Raw genomic sequence first — 6,382 nt, 5'->3', positions numbered from 1 at the left:
TTTTAAAAAAAAGTAAAATAAAATATATTTATATCACACTATCTGATTTTTAACAAAATACTTGGATAGCATGCTTTTCGTCCTCTTGAAAAATTACACGCATGCGCAGTATCATCAGCTCATCGGTTCTCAAATCGGACGTGTTCGAAAGAAACGGTTCTCGGTTGAGTGTACCGGTGATCCGAAAACCGATGCAACCAGTTCTTGACTCGAGAACCGCTCCAGCAGTGGGCTTGTATGTTCGTTATCCGGCTGCTCTGCTCGTGTTCATCTTCAGTTCTCTCTTCACAGCAGTTCAGTCAGTGTACTGCTAGAGTAAATGAATTACTCCTGGATATTGGTTTATTTCGACTCAGAGGGAGTGTCAGCCACGTTAAAAAAGTGAATAACTTAAGTAATTTGTGGATTAATGCTTACTGGAGACGCGAACCGTTTCAAATGATTCAGTCCGATTTAGTGAACTGGTTCAACGGGTTCACTAAGAAGAACCGGTTAAATCGAACGATTCGTTCGCGAACCGGACATCACTAATGTGGAGAACGTGCTGGATGTAGATGGTTGTTTAACCCGCTGTAAAAATGGCAAAAGGTAATAATGCAAAAAGTACATTCGTTTTGGGGGTCGAACACAGACTCGTTTTATCAAAACAAAATTTCCATATCTTTATAGTGTTTAACATGTCTATCTATCTATCTATCTATCTATCTCACAGCAACTCCTTGCAGTCACATGGAATATCCAAGCAACCGCCATGCAATGCATTATCAACCACACTGAACACCTTCATTTTTAGTCTGCCAAGTATTCAGTTTAATCAAATCTCTATTCAGATGGCAAGAGTATTGAAACAACATAATAACCTTCACAAATCAATACTTTTAATTTGTTGTAAGCTTTAAGACAAGGCCTTTACAAAGTTTGTCTTGATGAACTTCTGTAGGTCATCTTTGTATTGTCAGTTACTGTTGACTACTACGTAATTAAAAATGAAGGATGGAAAGTGAAGATAATTTTCTAACTCAAGTTGTTGAAGTTTGTCCTTGACTAATTGACTAATTTTGTACTTCATATGGTAAAAAATATTTTTAGTACTTAAGATAATCTTAAGAACATCTAAGCATACTCAACTGTGCTATTTTAAGACACCATAAATATGAACTACACTGTGCTTTTAATATACGATCTCTGTATTAAATTTTTTTTTTATTTAGTTACCACTTGAACCCATCTTTCATACACGTTTAAATATACTCATCATACATAGAAAATAGACTTATGAATTATTTTAAATATAAGAATAATATATAATAATATATAAATGAAGTATTTGTAATACTATTAGTAATACATTTCAAATGTATTGTAACTTTATTTATTTTGGCATTTTTGCCTTTATTGTGATAGTACAGTGTAGAGCAGTGTTTCCCAACCTTTCTTTAGTCGCGGCACCCTTTGGAAATTTTAACAAACTTGTGGCACCCTACAAAATTAATTTTGTCACAAAAAAGGATTTTTTACACGGCACCCCGGTTGGGAAACACTGGTCCAACACACAGTAGAGATTTTTTTTGTTTTGCACAGTAGGGCTATTGCAAACAGAAACAATACTGTACTACATCGATGTTTCCTGTCAGCTCGATTTTTGAGTGGACTTTGCTGTTCCGATGAGCATGAACAGTGTATATGAGTGGAGCACTCACATGGGCCGTGAGCGACTGAGCGGAGCGCACACGCATAAAGCGGGGTAATACACAGAGCATCACACCACGTGAAAGTGAATCCTGAGCTGTGAACTAATTTTCGGCAGCCGGAACTTCAGTGCATCTCTAATTATTGGCGACATCAGAAATGGATATTATATAATAGCTGCTTTTATGAACATTTTAGGAATTTAAAAATGTATAAAAAAATGATTTTTTTACACGGCACCCCTGTTCTCGACAGACGGCACCCCGGTTGGGAAACACTGGTGTAGAGTACACTGAAAGCGAAGTGGGAGAGAGAAAGGGAGGCGGGATTAGGAAGGGTTCTTGAGCCAGGATTCAAACTCGGGACGCCTTCTTTCAAGAACAAGACTTTCGATGCTAACCTTCACGACATGTTAATGGTGTCCTTTAATAATACAATCTAGTACATTATTAATATGTCATTAGTAGCACTTTTTCCACATTTAAAAAATATAGCACATGTACTTTATGCTAAAAGTATACTTACTGTAAATTATAATTTTAGTACACATTTAACCTGCACGTTTGCCACCAAAAATGTTTAACACATCCTAAAATTAGACCTATTGTAGTCACTTCATGAAGCTGTTGTTTTCCATCATTAAAAAATGAACTATTTTAATGTTAGAGATAATATGTTTGATTAAAATTACTTTAAATGTAATTCATGTAAATGTAAACAACCACAGGGTTTTACTTGTAATTAATACATTTCTACTGTATTTTTCATGAAAATCCATTAAAGTAGAACTTCGTGATAGTATATCTAAAAATCCATTAAAATTTTATGTAAAGTGTTCATAGCACACTTAATATTTGGTTTATTTTATCTGACTACACTTAAAATTGATTTAAGTGTTAGTGCTAATTAGTGCATTTATATTACGTGTAAGTACCACAGTCTGGAGAATGTACTTTACTGTAAATATGCTTTTAATAAGTGTATTTATTGTGTGTAACTTTTACAATTTTATTTAGCACAACAAATAAGAATGTGCTACAAATGTACTTGCTTGTATTTAAGTAGTTTTTAGTACATTCAAGTATATTTTATTTTTACCTGCGTATATGAAATTCTTTCTTCTGCAGAACACAAAAGAGCATATATTGAAGAACATATTTAACATTGAATATGTTCAACAACATTGGACCACTTTGATTTTCAATACACGGACAAAACCTTTTTCAAAATATATTCTTTTGGAACAACATGAGAATTGCAAAAACAGATAACTCCATTTAAAAAAATGTTTTTTATTGTTATCATATTTTCATTGTTTTATTGTGTTAGTTAGCTAGTATGTATTTGTTATGTTTTACCTAATCAAAATAACCCAACTGCAGTTTGATTGAGATTAATTGGAATGCACAATAAAATAACATGATTTTTAAAAATTATTTCAAAACAGAGTTATCTGTTTTTGCAAATGAACTCTTCAAATGATGACAGATCTTTAATTTTTGGGTGAACTATCCCTCTGTTTGGTCATTTATGCCGCTCCTGACCACAAGATGGCGCAGTTGATTGATGTGTAAAATTTGGAACACAGAACACAACATTTATTAGGCCCTATCCAGGGGCGGATTTAGTGAATTGGGGGCCCCAGGTAGGGTTGCCAACTTCAGAAAATGAAAATAAGGGACAATGGGGGGGGTGAGTGACCGTGTATACACACACACACACACACACACATATTATGCATGAAAATGCGTATTTTTCCAATTAAAGACAGCTTATAGATTTAATATGGGCTGCTTTTGGTGTTTGACACCTTTTTATTGGTCATTTTGTGTTTCAAGAATAAGGTCCAAGGTTAAGAATTATGCTATTAGTTACTTAAAGGGGTCATATGATGCTGCTAAAAAGAACATTATAGTCACCATGAAATCAAAATCGAAAATTCTTATTTTTTAATGGAATACTATAGTGTTTATTATAAATAATTTATCTGTGCACTTCATAATTTTTTTTAAAAATTCATGTGCCCTTGTAATCTTTAATGAAAAACGTTAGCCTCCTCTCCCCCTCAAAACAACTCCTCTACTCTTCCGGTCACGAGCTATGGCGCAAGGGCGGAGCTATCTGGAACTGCCAGCAGCTGCAGTGACATCAGTGACATTTGGAATAAACAACAGGAGGAAAAGCTGAAGCTGATGCTTCACTTTATAGCACTGACACCAGTCATGAGGGAGTATGTTACATTGAAAATATTTTAGGATATTATTAGAACATTACTCTTAGAACATCGCAAACTAATTATTATTTTTTTCATGAATATGATGTGTGGAACCTTATGGATAGACTACCGTTTGGGGTAACTTCAGCGCCTGAAATTTTCCAAAGAGAAATGAGCAGACTTCTAACTGGACACAAAGGCACTGTAGTTGTCATGGATGACATACTTGTTTACGGCAAGGACCAAAACGAGCATGACGAGAATCTTGAGGCTGTTCTGAGAACCATCAGAGAGTCAGGTCTGAAATTGAACCGTGATAAATGTCACTTTAACAAATCTGAGCTGCAGTATTTTGGCCACACAATCGGTCATGAAGGAATCAAGCCTGATGCAACCAAGGTGAAGGCAATCACTGATATGCCTAGTCCCACTAATGTGACAGAGCTTAGGCAAATTCTGGGAACGATTAATTATTTAGGCAAATTTGTGCCAGAGCTTTCCACGGAGCTCCAACCAGTCACTAAAACGAAAAATGTCAAAGAGCTGGTAGGGTGTGGCATAGAGACTAGTGATGCATTTTTCCTCGGGTCTGTGATGAATGAGTCTGCTTCTGAGGACAGGTGGTCCCCGGTAAATGTTTGGTGGTGGCAGACACACTTTCTCGGAATCCTCTGAGAGGGCACTGCCACTCAGAGATGGAGGATGAGGTGAAGGCATATGTTGAAGCAGCCGTCACATCTAAAGAGGTGTCACAATCAAAGCTGGATGCAATTAGAGAGGCCACAGAGGAAGATGCAGATCTCCAGGCAGTGATGAGCTTTCTCAACAAGGGTTGGCCAAAGCACATACCCTTCCAGCTGAGCGGCTATCATACCGCTAAAGCTTCCTTGTTTGTTGTCAATGGGCTGCTCCTGTATGAGGACAGGATTGTCATTCCTGAGTCGATGAGGGAGGAGGTGTTAAGCCGAATTCATGAAGGCCATCAAGGCCTCTCCAAGTGCCGTCAGAGAGCAAATATGTCAGTTTGGTGGCCTGCAATAGGCAATGACATTACCAGGAGGGTCTCAATGTGCACCTTTTGTAGGGCCCACAAACCCACACAAAGGAAAGAACCTTTAATCACTACCCCCTTGCCTGCTGGTCCCTGGTGCAAAATTGCAGCAGATTTATGCGAGTTGAGTGGTAAAACTTACTTGATAGTCGTAGACTATTACTCGCGTGACATCGAAATGTGTTTGAAGCCCATCTTCAAACACCATCCAGCTTCCAAGTTATCAGCAGACTGAAAACCATGTTTGTAAGATGGGGAATTCCTAGGGAGCTCGTATCAGACAATGGCACACAGTTCACCTCTGCTGAATTTCATCAGTTCAGTACAGAGTACGATTTTCATCACACAACCTCAAGTCCTCATTTCCCCCAAGCCAATGGAGCTGCAGAGAGAGCAGTTCAAACTGCAAAACAGATTCTCAGCCAACCTGACCCTCATATGGCACTGATGTGCTACCGGGCGACACCCATTGCTGCAACTGGACTAAGCCCAGCCCAGATAATGACAGGTCGACTAATTAGAACCAACCTGCCAATGCTTGAGGAAAAACACCAGCCTCAACCCATTGATTACAAAGCAGTCGAGTGGAAGGATAAGGCTGCAAAGGAATCCTACAAGTTCTTCTATGATCGGAGACACTCTGCTCGTGTTTTACCAGAACTCCAACCTGGGGAGAAAGTTCTTGTTAAACTGGACAGTGAGAAAGGCTGGAAAACACCAGCTGTGGTGCTGAACAAAACATCTGAACCAAGATCTTACATGGTGCAAACACAGAATAGAGCTGTCCTACGCAGGAACCGTAAACATCTGCAAGTGATGCCATTGCAACCAGATGCCACTGGGTGCAGTGAACCTCAAGGAGGGAGGAATTCAGGCCCTCCTGGTGCAGAAACTGAACGTTTAAAAACTCCTGTGGTTGCTCCTGCTGCACCTGTGAAGGCACCACCAGTCATAACTTCAAGTGGAAGAGTTGTGAAAACACCAGCTCGTTACTTAGACTAAAATCAGCTTACAGAGACTCATTGGAGTGTTGTTTTGTTCTATTGTTCTTGTTTGGGAAAACAAAAAGAGGGGAGAGGAAGAGAGTCATCGTCTTGTTTCTCCGTAGGATGTGTGATTTTCTTAGTTTTGCACCTAGTTTCCATCTTACTCCCCTTTTATTTTTATGAAGTAGATTACTTAGATTGCTAGTTTAATGATCTTAGGGGGTTTTTCAAAACTATTCCAACCAGGAACGCTAGCTCTATGCTGCCATCATGTCGATGTCCAACCCGGAAGTCCCTTAAATAATATTTCTAATAGTAAGGTTTAAATAATATTAAATAATATAATATCATGCTGTAACTGTAGGGCTAATACAATACGTCCCCTATGAACAGCATATGTGAATATTATGTAGACCTATTGTTTAAATCGAATTTATGCTT

This window comes from Sinocyclocheilus rhinocerous, unplaced genomic scaffold, assembly GCF_001515625.1.
Source record: "Sinocyclocheilus rhinocerous isolate Xijiao unplaced genomic scaffold, SAMN03320098_v1.1 scaffold225, whole genome shotgun sequence".
Classification (NCBI taxonomy): Eukaryota; Metazoa; Chordata; class Actinopteri; order Cypriniformes; family Cyprinidae; genus Sinocyclocheilus; species Sinocyclocheilus rhinocerous.
This window is presented reverse-complemented; position numbering follows the sequence as displayed.